Here is a 15,063-nt window from a genome sequence, read left to right as displayed (position 1 = left end):
AGTTCACATCACCACCTATGAAGTAGTCTTGCAAATAAACAAAAAATCTCAATATGATTAAGCCTCAAGATAAAACTACTAATTTACAGAAAAGACAAAGGTCAGATGAACAGGTTAATTCTGTAGTAAGCTCTACTATATTTGGAAATTTAGTTTTGATAAAGGCAGCACTCGAAACCAATAGAGGGAAGGGGGACTTTTTAAAAAGTGATATTTAGACAACTAGATAGTCATAAGGAAAATAATAAAATTATTAAATCAGCAAAATCCAGACTCTGGGAAACTATAGGACAAAAGACCCAAATAAAAATTGCAAGGGAAAGAAGCAAGATGGTAAGAGAAATCTACACATTAAAAGAGACTAAAGTGACATATCAGCCCATCAAAATGGGCTTTATTTGGATCACTATTCAAACAAACTATTAAAAAATATATTAGACACTTGAGAAAAGACTAGATATTTGATAATTGAGAAAGTATTACGAAAGTATTACTATTTTTAGACATAATCATGGTTGTGAAGTCATATGTTCTTTTTAAAGCATTCTTATAATTTGCCAATACAGGCTGAAATATTTGAAGAAGAAATAATATGATGTCTGGGATTTGTTGAAAATAATCTCAGGCAGAGTGGCAAGATGTGTGGATACAAGTAAAACAAAATAGGCCACGTGCTTATAATCAATCAAGGAAGCTGGGTGATGCATATATGGGGGTCCATTATAGCAGATTTCTTTTGACTTATGTTTGAAATGTTCATAAAAATGCAGCTAGACGACCTACCTCATCGGGTTGGTGCAGGAATGTAAATGAGATGATGTGTGTAAATCGCCTGGCACATAATCAATGCCTTATTTAAGTTCGTGGAATTGAATAAACGTGAAAACATACAATAAGTGAGCAGTAACACAAACAGCTGCTTACATGTGCGCATTGATCCACCGACATATGCCATGGGAGTTTCCGGAAAGAGCAGGGTATTGATTAGTTCTCAGCGAGGGTGCCCCAGGAAGTGAGGACTGAGTGTGGGTCCCCCGGCGGATGCTGGAAGATGGCGCTTCAGAGCGTGGCCCAGCGTGGACCAAGGTAGGAGCCGGGCATGGCGTCCGCAGGGCAGTCTGGGTGCGGGGCGGGCCTCCCACCAAGCGCCAGCTCTGCTGGGGCCACTGCTCTGTCTCCCTCCCTCTCCACTTCCAGAGCCGGGCACAGAGAGCCATACCTCGACACACAGCGGGTGTTCAAGAAACGGCTGGTAGTGAAAGCTGAATATGGAACCAGACAGGCTCCAGGCTTCAAATCAGAACTCCAGATCAGGGGTTCTCTAAAATTCCCGACCAGCAGTGAGACAGGAAGCGGCTGCAATGTCTGACACAGCAAAACAACGCAGCGGAATCCTCTGCAGCTGTGAGAAGAGAACCAGGATGCTGGTTAGATACTGACGTGGAGCTGGCGCCAAGATGTATCGCTGAGTAACCACGTCTGTGCTCTGCTACCACTTGTGTTTCTTACAAAGTGGAGGGGAGACCCTCTCTGGAAGCACACACAGGGGCTGCGGACAGTGGGGGCTTCTGGTGAGAGGGCTGGGGCTGGAGACAGGGCAGGAGCAGGCTTACTTTGGAGTGCATACTCTGGCACTGTTTGGAGGTTTTACCTTAAATAAAATATGCAGTAATAAATAAAACTCCTGTCAGTGGCTTTTGGGGTGGGGGAAGCAGTAATTCCTATCAGGTCTTGGGGCAGGGGAAACCTTCAGAACTCCACGGAAGCAAGAGAACCCTTCTACGGACGTGTCCCGGTGGGACAGAAGACCCATCTCCGCAGCGCCTCTCAAAACAAACCCAACTAAATTAAACATCCGTACAGAAGAGCGATAGGAAAGATGTTCTAAAGGGCTACACTCTCCAGAAGAGCTAAATTAAAACTAATCCAGGCAGCTGGCACAAGTGCTGAGGAGAAATGTGGTGGCTTTTTACGGGGAATTAGTGAAAGAATGGCTGAACCAAGCAGAATGTTAGGCGGCGTCCCCAGCGCTCTCCCAGAGGGTTTATGCTGATCCACCGAAGTTGAGGACTCAATTTAGGCAAATAAAACCTAGTTTATTGTCGTCTGGCTGGGGAAAAGCACATAAAGACTCATTTATCTGGTTGTAAACGAGCTAGTAGAGCCGGCTGTCACAAATGCATTATTCAGCAGAAATGAGAAGTGATTTCAGCAGTCCTCAGGAGGCAGTGAACGCAGGGCACACGAGTGGAAATCTCCACCACCAAACTGACCACCACTGGAAAACAAATTGTCCTTTACAGTTACATGTTTATTTCAGGACCAATGAATAACCATCTAAATAAGCGCTATCTAAATAACACTACAGTGTGGAGACAGAAATAGTGAAGTTAGAAACCACCCCTTCATCCCCCCACCCCCCTCGACTTTCAGCAGGCTCTGGGCAAAATTATGCAGAAGACAAAGTCCCCTACTGAATGTAACTGCCCACACCTGCCTGGTCCCTCTACTCACGCCCTACTCATCCCTGTCCTCTCCCGTCTACTCACCCCGTCCACTCACCCCGTCCTCTCCCCTCTACTCGCCCCCGTCCTCTCCCCTCTACTCACCCCTGCCATCTCCCCTCTACTCACCCCTTTAGTCACCCCTACCCTTTCCCCTCTACTCACTCCTGCCATCTCCCCTCTACTCACCCCGTCCTCTCCCCTCTACTCACCTCTGTCATGTCCCCTCTACTCACCCCTCTACACAACCCTATCCTCTCCCTTCTACTCACCCCTGTCCTCTTCCCTCTACTCACCCCTATAGTCACCCCTGCCCTCTCCCCTCTACTCACCCCTGCCCTCTCCCCTCTACTCACCCCGTCCTCTCCCCTCTACTCACCTCTGTTCTCTCCTCTCTCCTCCTGCCTCCCCAGCTCCTACTCCTAGCCCTACTGCCCACAGAACTTCCAGGTGTCATTCCCAGAGATTCCAGGTGTCATTTCCAGCTTTCAACTTCATTTTCATCATCTTCATTCCCACCCACCAGGTAACCTTTCTCCAGCTCTGAGGAGAAAGGTTACGTGATGGAGGGATTTATTGTCACTCACCCACCATGGAAACATGGGCCTTGTTTTGTTCATCTGCCCAGTGACAATGAAACCATCACTCTCACGTGAGGAGTAACGGGGACAAGGAGGAGAAGCCCCGGGAGGTCATGGGAGTTCACTTGGTGTGGGTACCCAGCGTCCCTGAGAAGACTGCCTGGGAAATGAAGCGCTCATGGCGGCATCCAGCCCACCCAGCCAGGAACATCTCCGGGGACAGCCTTGGGTAGGCCCCTGAATTCCTGGGTGCAGTTGGCCTAGATCCAGCCACCCCCGGAGTGGGTACAGGCACTGTGGGAGTTCTCTGGGTTCACTTTCTGTGAGGCATGTACCTGCTCAATCCCACCAGCCAAAGACCACTGAGAACAGACCTGTGATTTTCCTAAGAAAATCATGTTCCTACCCTAACAAAATCACTTACTTATGCAAGACTCACGAGGATAAAACCATCCACAGTCTTCACTGAACTGCGGGCCGCCGATATGACCCTTGTGTTTGCGTGACATCTGCAAACTTTAACAAGAACTTTTACTCTGTCTTAATTTGGGCCTCTCCATAACATATGGGGCTACCCAGGAAGATGGGATTGTGTGCAGTGTATTCATCGCCTTGGGCTGCCAGAACAAAGGCCCATAGACCAAGTGTCTTCAACAACAGAAATGCATTTTCTCCCTATTCTGGAGGCCAGAAGTCCAAGATCAAGCTGTCAGCAGGACTGTTTCTTCTGAGGCCTCTCTTCTTGGCTCACGGAAGGGCATCTTCACCCTGTGTCCTCACGCAGGCTTCCCTCTGTACATCTGTGTCCAAACTTCCTCTTCTCAGAAGGGCACCAGGCGTCTTGGAGTAGGGCCACCGTCAGGACCTCATTTCAACCAAATTTCCTCTTTAAAGACCCTGTCTCCAAATACAGTCACATTCTGAGGTACTGGGGGTTAGAATTTCAGCACAGGAATTCAGGGGAGGAAGAACACAATTCAGCCTGTAATACCCATTTTACAGATAAAGAAACTGAGGCCACAGTTAGTATTCCAGCCAGGATCAATTCAGTGTTGCTTCTACCGCTAAAATACTGTTTAAAAACTTCCCGTCACATTCATTTATAAGACCGGAGTTAGTCCTGTCCCAGAACCCTGAAGGGTAGGCGGGCCCACAGTCTACATACAGTGCCCCTGTTTGATAAGATAGAGCTGTAGTCGGCACAGGCCCCACTCTGTGAGGAGTTCAGACTCTGGGATGTGCCTCCTTTTTCTGCCTTTCTCTGCCTCTTTTAATTTGGAAGAAACTGTCAGAAAGGGTGATTGATCCTTCCGCAAGCCCATCTCTAACTGGAACTAACTGCTTTAACCAGGACGCACGAAGCTGGGCAGCTTCCAACCCATCAGACAGCTCAGAACTGAGGCTTGCAAGTTTAATAGCTTTGCTGCTGGGGAATAGCCCAGCCCTCCTCGGGATTCTCGTTTTCTTTTTCAGTGATTTTAATACTCAGAAAAATGTGCTGAGCAGTCAGCACTCAAGGCAGAACGACTTTATCTGAGTAGAGTTCAGAGACTCCCCACGGTGTGTGGCTCCCGCTCCCCCAAGCCACTCCAGCACAGGAGGTGAGCACCTGCTCCGGTGGGAGAGGCCTGGCATGAGGGGTTTCCACAGACTGCTGGACTGGGACCCCTGCCCCCGACAGGGGTGATCACCTCTCACCACCACCTAGCCCAGCGGTAGGGGCCAAGATGCCAATCTCCATGGAGTGAGGCATGACTCTGTTAAATCCCACCAGCCAAAGACCCCTGAGCACATACTCCTAGGTGGAAACGGTGTGTTAGCATGCCGCAGCGACAGAAAAATGTACCAGGAGAAGCCGGGACATCTCAGGAAGAGGGAGTGGGGAGGGGCTTGTTATGAGGTTTAGGCCTGTGTTAGGTTGTTGGGGAAAGGTTTAAGAAAGGCTTGTTCTGCATTTGATGCTGTCAGGACGTAGGGGCAGTTTGATGATTGGGGATCTTAATAATCTTTACACAGGAGGTGGAAGGAATGAAACAGGCACAGAGCTGCTGTTAGTAAAGAAGCAGCAGTCATCACTCGAGTCAGCTGGAAGAGGGGATGTTCAGTTTTTGTGGCTGCAGAGCGTCCTTGCCTCTCTGTCCAGTTAGAATCACCGCGTGCCTTTGTCTCTATCTCCTTCCACCATGATCACAGAGTGAGCTAGTCTGATTATCGCTGATATTCTGTAAATGTTCGTGCGTAAGTGAGAATACTGTGGTCTAGCTGTCAGCTGCCAACAGTCAGGGCCGTGGTTTTACTTCCTTACAGCAAGAAGGCATCCTCAGCCTCCTCCTCCACAGTGGTGGAAGGACCCCAGAGGCAGAACCGAGGTGCGAGTGACCTCTCGTCTCACGTGTCTTGTGTAGCCCCCATGAAGCTGGGGGCTGAGAGGTAATTGCTTGGGCTGTGCTGTGACTTTAGGAGCAGGGCCCACTCTGCCTCCCACATGCTGAGCAGGATGTGTCTGCAGAACCCACGCTCCTGCCTATCTCACCCATCTCTCCTCGAGAGTCTATCTTTGCAGTCCTGCATCTACGCGATCAACTGAGTTAGAACATAGCAGCTGACTCCTTCCCACAAGAGAGGCCCTGGCCCCATTACTAACCCCTGAGAGTCCATTTCCTTATCTGTACCTTGAGGGAGAATAATCCCTGTTTCACAGGATTGCTGTGGGGATGCTGGCTGGAGATAATGCATGTGAACTAGAAAGTATGCGTCGGGAAGGGAGGAGCCTGTCCTCTCTGGCTCCTACTATTTCTCTATCACCCAGGATGGTGGCCAGCACATAGATGCATGATAAATATTGGTTTAATCAACAAATGGAAGTGCCCCACAAAGCAATCAGTTAGTAAGAGGCAGCTATGTTGGTTTTCCAGCACTGCCATAACAAGTATTACAAACTGGATGGCTTAAAACAACAGAAAGCTATTCTCTCACAGACCTGGAGACTAGAGGTTGGAAACCAAGGTGTCAGCAGGGGTAGCTCCTGTGAGGACTGTGAGAGAGAATCGGTCCCAGGCTGCTCTCCCAGCTCTGGTGATGGCGGGCAATCCTTAGCCTTCCTTGGCCCGTAGGTGCATCACCCCCATCTCTACCTTCATTCTCCCATATGTCTGTGTCCAAATTTCCTCTTTTCATAAGGATGCCAGTTACATTAGATGAGAGCCTACCCTAATGACCTCAACTTGGTGACATCTGTAAAGATCTTATTTCCAAAAAAAAGGTCACCTTCATAGGTACTGGGGGTCAGGACTGCAACTTATCTTTTGGATGGTACACAATTAAATCCATAACACCGGGTATTGTTCTTTTCACATTATAGTCCTGATTCCCAACATTTTGTCCTGTCCTGTCAACTGTCATTTAAAAAGGTTCCAGAAATATCAGTATTTCTGCACCTAACCCATTTCATCCTCTCTTCCTTTTGTACTTGAAATTAAATTCCACATCCTGGCTGGGCGTGGTGGCTCACACCTGTAATCCCAGCACTTTGGGAGGCCAAGGTGGGTAGATCACAAGGTCAAGAGATCGAGACCATCCTGGACAACATGGTGAAAACCCACCTCTATTAAAAATACAAAAATTAGCTGGGCATGGTGGTGCGCACCTATAGTCCCAGCTACTCGGGAGGCTGAGGCAGGAGAATTGCTTGAACCCGGGAGGCAGAGGTTGCAGTGAGCCAAGATCACGCCACTGCACGATCCAACCACTTTGTTCCAGCCTGGCAACAAAGCGAGACTCCGTCAAAAAAAAAAAAAAAAAAATCCACCACATCCTATCAAACTACTTGGGCTACTAGGGTCCAGAAAGGAAAGCTGTACAGAGAGCCCAAGAGAATGCTGTTCACATAGTAGAAACACAGTAAATGCCACTAAGCTACTGTGTGACCTTGGACAAGTTACTCCACCTCTTTGAGCCTCAGTTTTCTTAACTGTTAGGTAAAGGCATTGGATCTCACTGACATCTCTCTGAAGACACACAGGGAATAGGCCAGATTCCCTTTTAGAACTCTGGTAGGCAGATGAGATGGATCCTTTCCCTGGACATGCAGAGATCGGGTGCCACTGACTCCTACCTCTCTCTTCACTTCTGTGTACCCTGAGATGAAGCCCTTTCCCTCTGAGGCTCCTCATCTGTAAAATCAGAGGGTAGAATGTTCTGATCTCCCAAGCCGGCAGCCATAGAGGAGGCAGTCACTGCTCCATCATCTCTGAGCAGTGGATGAAGACTATAGAAGCGAGGCAGCCTCCGATGAGCTCATTGCCTCCATCCTTTGGTTGGCTGGCTGGAAATGAGAACGTTCAGTACATTTGGGGCACCTCCTACATTCCTGAGGCTCAGATGGTAGCCTATGCCCCAACATTGATGAAGCAGCAGTTATATTACCCCCAGCCCAACACCTGCCAGAATATAGCCCAAGTGTTGCAAACAGCTGTGTAGGGAGAAATTGTCCGGACAGGGGGGTTGCAAAGACAGCAAAAGAGACAGCAAAGCCAACACCTCACCCAAGTTCACAAAAGCCCAGATTAATCCAATGAACAGCTGGAATTTCTAACTTGGACAGCCCCCAGGATTGTGCCTGCCTATACCTGGTACTGAATACGTGAACCTTCTTGCTCCTTCTCAGACACACCCCGTCATGGTTCCAGACAACCACTGCTGTGATTCTGAGCTTCCTTGTTACACCGAAAATCCTAAGAGCAGAGGTATAGTCTGATTATTTCTGAACCTAAAACCTAGCACAATGCCAGGCACAAAGAAAGAAGTCAGGAAGGCAATAAGGAAAGTAGGAAGGATGGAAGAGGAAGGAAGAAAGGGAGGGAGGGAAAGAGGGAGACTGCAACAGAATATTACAGTGGCTAATGGTGCAAGCTGTAGAGTGCAAAAGAACTGAATTCAAACTCTGGTTTTGCCATTGACTGGCTTTGTGACCCAAGGCAAATCGTTCAACCTTGCTGAATTCCAACGTCCTGATTTGGAAAATGAGGGTACTATTCACTCCACAGGGTCGTTGTGGGAATTAAATAACTCACTTAGAACACTTAGCGTAGTGCTTGGCCATGGTAAGCATTCGGCAAACTGTGGTAGTAATTTGTGTCATCATTTCTAGTAGTTAAAACAACAATAACCGCATGGACTGCATAGCCCTCTGACATCATCTGCCCAGCCAACTTTTCCGTACCTGGAGGGAGCGGGGGCGGGGGGAGGAATGAGTATTTGCAGCAGTACACAGGGACGGCGGCGCTGACTCAGGAGCATTCCACTTTATGGCAGCGATCTCGGAGTGACCTGCAGGCCAAATCAGAGTTGCCAGAGCCCTTTTGAGATGGGGGTGTCCCGGGCTACCGCCTCTGACCTCGTTCTCTTGGCAAGTGGCGCCACCTGCTGGCTCCTTCAGGAACTGTCTTGCATACCTAGTCACCCAGCTGCAAAATGTTATTTGTGTTAAGTCCTGGATTCCTATAATCACCTCCTGACTGCCAAAGCCACCTTGATCCTGGAAAGCCAGTCACGCAATTCATACTGTCCTGCAGTAGTCCGATTCATGTCAGAATTTCCAGGACAACTCCCGATTTCCTGAGGATTATAAATCAACCCCATAAAATTTCATTTTGCCCTGAGACTTTGAGTATATTAACCAGCTAGTCTGTTTCTATTCTCTTCTGCTTTTTTTTTTTTTTTTTTTTTTTTTTTTTTTTTTTTTTTTTTTTTTTTGCCGGGGCGGGGTGCGACAAGGAATGGAGTCTCACCTTGTCTCCCAGGCTGGAGTGCAGTGGCGCGATCTCGGCTCCCTGCAACCTCCGCCGCCCACGTTCAGGGGATTCTCCTACCTCAGAAGTAGCTGGGATAACAGGCGCCTGCCACCGAGTCTGGCTAATTTTTTTTTTTTCTTTGTATTTTTAGTACAGATGGGGTTTGCCATCTTGGTCAGTCTGGTCTCGAACTCCTGACCTCGTGATCCACCCGCCTCGGCCTCTCAAAGTGCTGGGATTACAGGTGTGAGCCATAGCGCCCAGCCTTCTCTTCTGCTTCTATTCGTGGCAGAAGAAACCTCCTTTCTTTCCTTTTTCAGGTGCATTCTGGGTTGTTTTGGAGCTTAGGTCAACCTTTAGTTTAGAGTCAAGGGTCCTAAGTTCCAGTCTCAGCCCACCAAACACTTTTGCCCAGGTCCCTAATCTCTCCACCTCCAGCTGCTTTATCTGGAAAAGGAGGGTTGTCGTTCCACCTGCCATCATGCTTCTGATCCTTTTGTGTGTTTTTTGTTCGTTTGTCTTTTTATTGTTGTTGTTATTGTTTTTGAGACAGAGTCTCACTCTGTCACCCAGGCTGGAGTGCAGTGGCACAATCTCGGCTCAGTGCAACCTCTGCCTCCCGGATTCAAGCAATTCTCATGCCTCAGCTTCTCAAGTAGCTAGGATTACAGGTGCAGATCACCACACCCCGCTAATTTTTGTATTTTTAGATGAGACTGCTTTTTTGCCATGTTGGCCAGGCTGGTCTCAAACTCCTGACCTCAGGTGATCCGCCCGGCTCAGCCCCCCAAAGTGCTGGGATTACAGGTGTGAGCCACTGTGCCTGGCCTGGTCCTGATCCTTTTGAAATTTAAAGGAGAATGAAATCAGTGGGAAAAGGCTTTGTCAGTGTCACAGATAAGGCTACAACTTCTTAGCCTGTGGGTGTAACTAGTGTCACGTGTAAATACAGAATCTTGGGTGATGGTTTCCTGCATTGGCCTTGACTTCTTCCTCACCAGCAGCCTCTTAGTGTGACATTGTCATGGTAGCTACTATAAGGCTGGTACAGGTTTCAGTTTTATTATGGTCATTCATGAGATATTTAATGAGGGCTTACTATGCACCAGGCATTATGGGAATTCAAATATTAGAGCCAAAATTCTTGGACTTTGGGACCTGGAGGTCTAGGAGGGATGAAGTGTAAACAAATCCACACATTGGTCCATCCCTGTTATGTGCCAAGCACTGTGCTGGGCACGTGATGAATGTCAACTGTAGGTCGAACAGGAAGGACTCATGAAGTACAGTTACAAACGCAGCTTTGGTTTGATAGGGACCCGCCCAAGATCCCTTTCAATTTGCTCAGTGGGTGGTAGACATTCTTCCCAGCCCCTGGGCGAAAACATGGACGGTCCCATGATTTTTCTGATCACTTGCAGGAAACTAAAAATACCATACTCGTTTTAAGCCACAAAACAGTCTCAACTCAGGAAACAGAATGTCTAGTTGATATATTATTCAACACATCAACCTTCATTTTCTCCCCTGCCCAGGTAGGGCCAAGCACCTAGTGGGGGTGCTGAGGTCAGCTTTGTCTCTCTTTCCTGCGATTCTCCTCACTCCCACTTCCCTGTGGCTGTTTCTAGCCCAGTTTAAATCTCAGCAGGATGAAGGGAAGGGAAATAAGGGAAGGGAAGCGAAGGGAAGGGGAAAAGCTCTTCCTTGTCAGCTATTATTGTAAGTTGGTGTCACAGTGTCTGGGTCTGGCTAACGTTTAAGTAAGATTCTTTCTCTTGGGGACACTTTTCTGGATTCCTCTGAGACTCCCTTGCTGGAGCATCTGCAGGCCCAAGCCCCTTCTTCAGTTGATGGCCTGTGACCCTTCCCCGCAAGCTTCTGCCCCTGCAGTATGGCCCACTGGCACCCCCTCACCCTCGCAGGCCGCCCTCTCAAATGACCCGCCGCTGACATGCTTGCCAAGGGCTCCACGTCTCCCAGAGATGGAAGCACCTGTCAGGCATTGTAAAAGGAGTGCAGTGACTTTGCAGTCATCTCAGCTCAGACAGCTGAACATCCCGTTACACATACATCTCTTCTAATCATCTTGCAATCCAGGAAAGAAAGTTCCCTTATCCCCTTTCTACAAATAGGGAGACTTTTAGAGAATTACACAATCACTAAGTGACAAAGATGAGGTTTGAGCCCTGTCTCTCCAAGTCAAAGCCCACGATATTCCCATGAGTCCTTGCTGTTGGATTCCAAAAAGCAAAGGGCTCACTCTGGGGCCTGGGACAAGCCATCAAACCTCCATCTTGATTCTTCATCTTTCATGATTCCCAAGAGCTCTTCACATTCTAAAACGCTATAATAAAATTTCTGAGTTGAGGAAGCCTAGAAGCACATGGCAGAGAATTCTGCAGAGGCCTCCCTCTTCTGCGCGGGAGGAGGTCCCCACAGCTCAGCTCTTCCCAAGAGCTCTCTGCCCTGACACTCTACATGATATGGGCATGTGCCTCCAGCAAGTGCAGGGCAGAGAGAAACATCATTTAAGTGGTGCTGGCATTTCTGCTCCTCCAGGAGGATATGCCCGGTACGGAGCAGGAGATGGAAGGCATGCATTTGCTTCCTTTCCAGACAGGCTGGCTCGTTTCCCATGTGCCTCTCGTGATGAGAGGATTATGCATGCGGAGCATGAGGCTGGTGTTTCAAGTGAGGCAGTTTCCAGACACTATGCATGACTCCTGGTTTAAGCCAATTATCTCATCATGGTTCAACCAAAGAAACAAGTTATTCAAATGCTGGAGAAAACTCCCAGTCGGGCTGGTTTTATTGACTGTGGGTCTCCAAGATGGCACCCTTCTAAAGAATTTCCAAGGATCATTTTGACTGTGCAATTGCAACGTTCTCCTTAAACCCTCGCCACCATTGGTGGGACTTCAATGCTTAGCAGCTCAAGGAAGCCAGCATGTTCTCCGTGACTGTATCCTCTAGATCCTCACAGCCTCCCTGCAGAATAAGCAGAACAGGTGTCATTACCTCCTTTTTACAGATAAAGAAACTGAAGCTCAGAAGTGATAAATATGACGTCTGGTGAAAAGCAGAGCCAGGACTTGAACCTTGGTTTCCCAATCCAAGTCTAACACTTTGAGTCCTGTACCTTCTTTTTGCTGATGTTCACACAAGATCAAGTAAGCATTTCCCTGCCCTTCCTAATCTTCTACTTACCAGAATCCCACCTCCCTGCTCCTCAGCCGGCCTGGGGTTGGAGAATGGGATGGCATCTCAGGCAGTGTAAGGCTGAGGATTCTTCCACGATTCTTCCAGTAGGACATCAGCCACATCCATCCCGGCAACAGCACACTAAACTGTCCATTATGTCCCACTGGAATCAACTGAGGTTATGTTTCTGCATGACAGAGAATGGTTTGTTCCCTTCATTACATTAGCCCGGGCCAAGGGGTAAAGCATATCTATCCCTTTATTGCCCATAAGTGTCCCTTAGTTCCAGTGGAGATTAAGAAAACCGACATTTATTGAGCATATACTACATGCCAGAATTTGTTCTGAGGGTTTTGCTCATCTCGATTCATTTAACCTCACAACAACCCTAGGAGGCCATTCCTTGTATGATTCCTTTTTATAGATGAGGAAACTGATGCACAGCACCAGTTAAATAACTTTTCCAAGGTTCACAGCTAGAAGTGATTGAGACAAAACCTTTAACTTGGGTAGTCGGATTCCAGAGTCTGTGTGCCCAGATCCACTCTCGACAGACTAAAGCTCAAGCTAATCTGACCTTGAGGTTTTCCAGGAGGAAAAGCATGAGACTGAGGAGAACACTTACGTTAGATTGGATTCCTGAGAAGCAAAGCCCAAGTCCAGGATTCTCTTGTGGTCCACGTACTATGGAAGTGCTCCTGAAGAAACTTGCAAGAGGCAGGGAGGCAGGACACGGAGGGAGGAGCAAGCAAGGGAGCCACCTCAGGACTGCCCCACCCCCAAGCCAGGGACCCGGCTTTCATGCCCCCAGCTGTCAGGCAGAGCCAGAAAGCCAGGCACTGGGGCCCTAGGGCACTGCTCCACAAATAAGCCACAGGGCCTGGCTGTGGGGAGTGAATGCACATGGAACATGGGGACACAAAAAAATGGTTCCAAAAAACAACAACAACAAAAGAGGATCTGTCAGAGCAGTGACAGTACCTGCCGCAGCAGCCATGCCTGGGATAGGAAAGGAGCGCCTGTGATCTGCCCTAAGCCTCAACAAGTCTCAAGCGAATTTCTGAAGAACTTAGATTCCTCTGATGTTGGCAAGTGCCCAGGAAACATCTTGTCAGAGGAAAGTCGGGGATAACTGTCTGTGCAGGGCCACCTTCGGGTAAACACGCAGGGCCTGTTGGAGAGCCCCCCGGGTGACTGTGACTGCGTTCACTTGACCTCTGCAGTCACCCCGCCCACTGTTCCCTGAGGCCACACTTGCACACCACCTGCCCTCCACACTTGCACACCGCCTGTCCTCGCTCTGACCTGCCTTCTCCATCAAACCTGCCCCAGCCAGTTTCTCCCTTTGTCTGTCAGGCACCCAGGACGTGTCAGCCACTGCGCTCATTTTCTTTTCCAAGGTGATTTTATTTATACGATCTCACTTAGTTCTTAATTATGAAATATTTTTAACACATAAAAAGGCACCTAATACTTAGCATTGTCAACTCAGTGTTGTTAAAAACCTTTTTTAAAAACGTGAAATCAAAGATTTTAGATACAATTGAAGTTCCCCTTATACACTGTCCTGATTGAATTCCACCCCGACTCCCCCCAGAGGCCACTGCGGCCCTAAATTTGGTGCTTACCACTCCCATGAAAGTTTGACTACACATGTGTAAAACCTTTCAGAGGACTATTTCGCATTATTTTAAACTCTGTTAAATTGTGTTATGCTGTGTACTGGTCAGGGTTCTCCAGGGAAACATAACCAATAGAATGTGTACAGAGAGACAGAGATTGATTTGAGGGAATTGGCTCACACAGTTATGGAGGCCAGAAGTCCAAGATCAAAGTGTCAGCAGGTTGGAGGCCTAGGGAAGAGGTGATGCTGCAGTTCAAGGCTGAAGGCTGTCTGCTGGTGGAACCCCATTTTCTCAGGGGACCTCAGTCTTTGCTCTATTAAATCCTGCAACTGATTGGATGAGAATACCCACATTATGGAGCGCAGGCAACCTGCTTTACTCGAAGTCCACCAATGTCAATGTTAGTCTCATCCAAAAACACCTTCAGAGAAACATCTAGATTGTTTGACCATCACATACTATTTCCGTCTGTCACTTGCTTTCTTCACTTATTGTGTTTTTGAGATTTATCTATGTTGATAAATCTATCATTTCATTGTATATGAAAGGACTTCAAAATGTTCCTGGAAAAAAATGGAATTAAGAGATAAAAATACAAAATGTAAACTTTATTCCTCAATAGCAGCTCCACCAAGTTCAAGACACTTTTGTAAGCAATGATACCAGCCATTTAGTTCATCCCTAAAGAACTGAGATCCCTAAAGATCCTGGGAATTTAACGATGTTAGTGCAGTCTTTTTACATTATTAACTGAAGAAAACTCGGTGCCCTTTAAAAATGTTTTAAGAGTAGGAAACAAAAAGAAGCCAGAAGGAGCCAAATCAGGACTGTGAGGTGGAGGCTTAATGATTTCCCACTGAAACTCTTGCAAAATTGCCATTATTCAATAAGAGAAATGGGCAGGAGCATTCGCCATGCTGGAGAAGGACTCTCTAGTGAAGCTTTTTCAGGTGTTTTTCTGCTAACGTTTTAACTAACTTTCTCAAAACACTCTTCTAATAAGCAGATGTTGTCATTCTTTGCCTTCCAGAAAGTCCATAAGCAAAATGCCTTAAGCATCACAAACTGTTGCCATGACCTTTGCTCTTGACCCAGTTCCCTTTGCTGTGACCGCTTGCTAGCCATTGCTTTGACTGTGCTTTGTCTTCAGGATTGTACTGGTAAAGCCATGTGTCACCTCCTATTACAATTCCTTGAAGAAATGCTTCGGGATCTTGGTCTCACATTTTTAAAATTTCCATTGAAAACTCTGCTCTTGTCTGCAGCTGATCTGGGCAAAACAGTTTTGGCACCCATTGAGGGGAAAGTTTGCTTAACTTTAATTTTTCAGTCAGAATTGTGTAAGCTGAACCAATGGAGA

General features: G+C 47.6%; 1 protein-coding gene across 1 annotated transcript in view; it reads left to right on the top strand.

Moving 5' to 3' along the window:
* The window catches only part of BFSP2 (beaded filament structural protein 2), a 66,447-nt gene that overhangs the window by 11,621 nt on the left and 39,763 nt on the right, over positions 1–15,063 (top strand). The window lies entirely within an intron of this gene.

The sequence above is a fragment of the Chlorocebus sabaeus genome, chromosome 15, assembly GCF_047675955.1.
Source record: "Chlorocebus sabaeus isolate Y175 chromosome 15, mChlSab1.0.hap1, whole genome shotgun sequence".
Lineage (NCBI taxonomy): Eukaryota > Metazoa > Chordata > Mammalia > Primates > Cercopithecidae > Chlorocebus > Chlorocebus sabaeus.
Note: the sequence above shows the minus strand (reverse complement) of the source record. Positions and strands in the feature narration are given on the sequence as shown.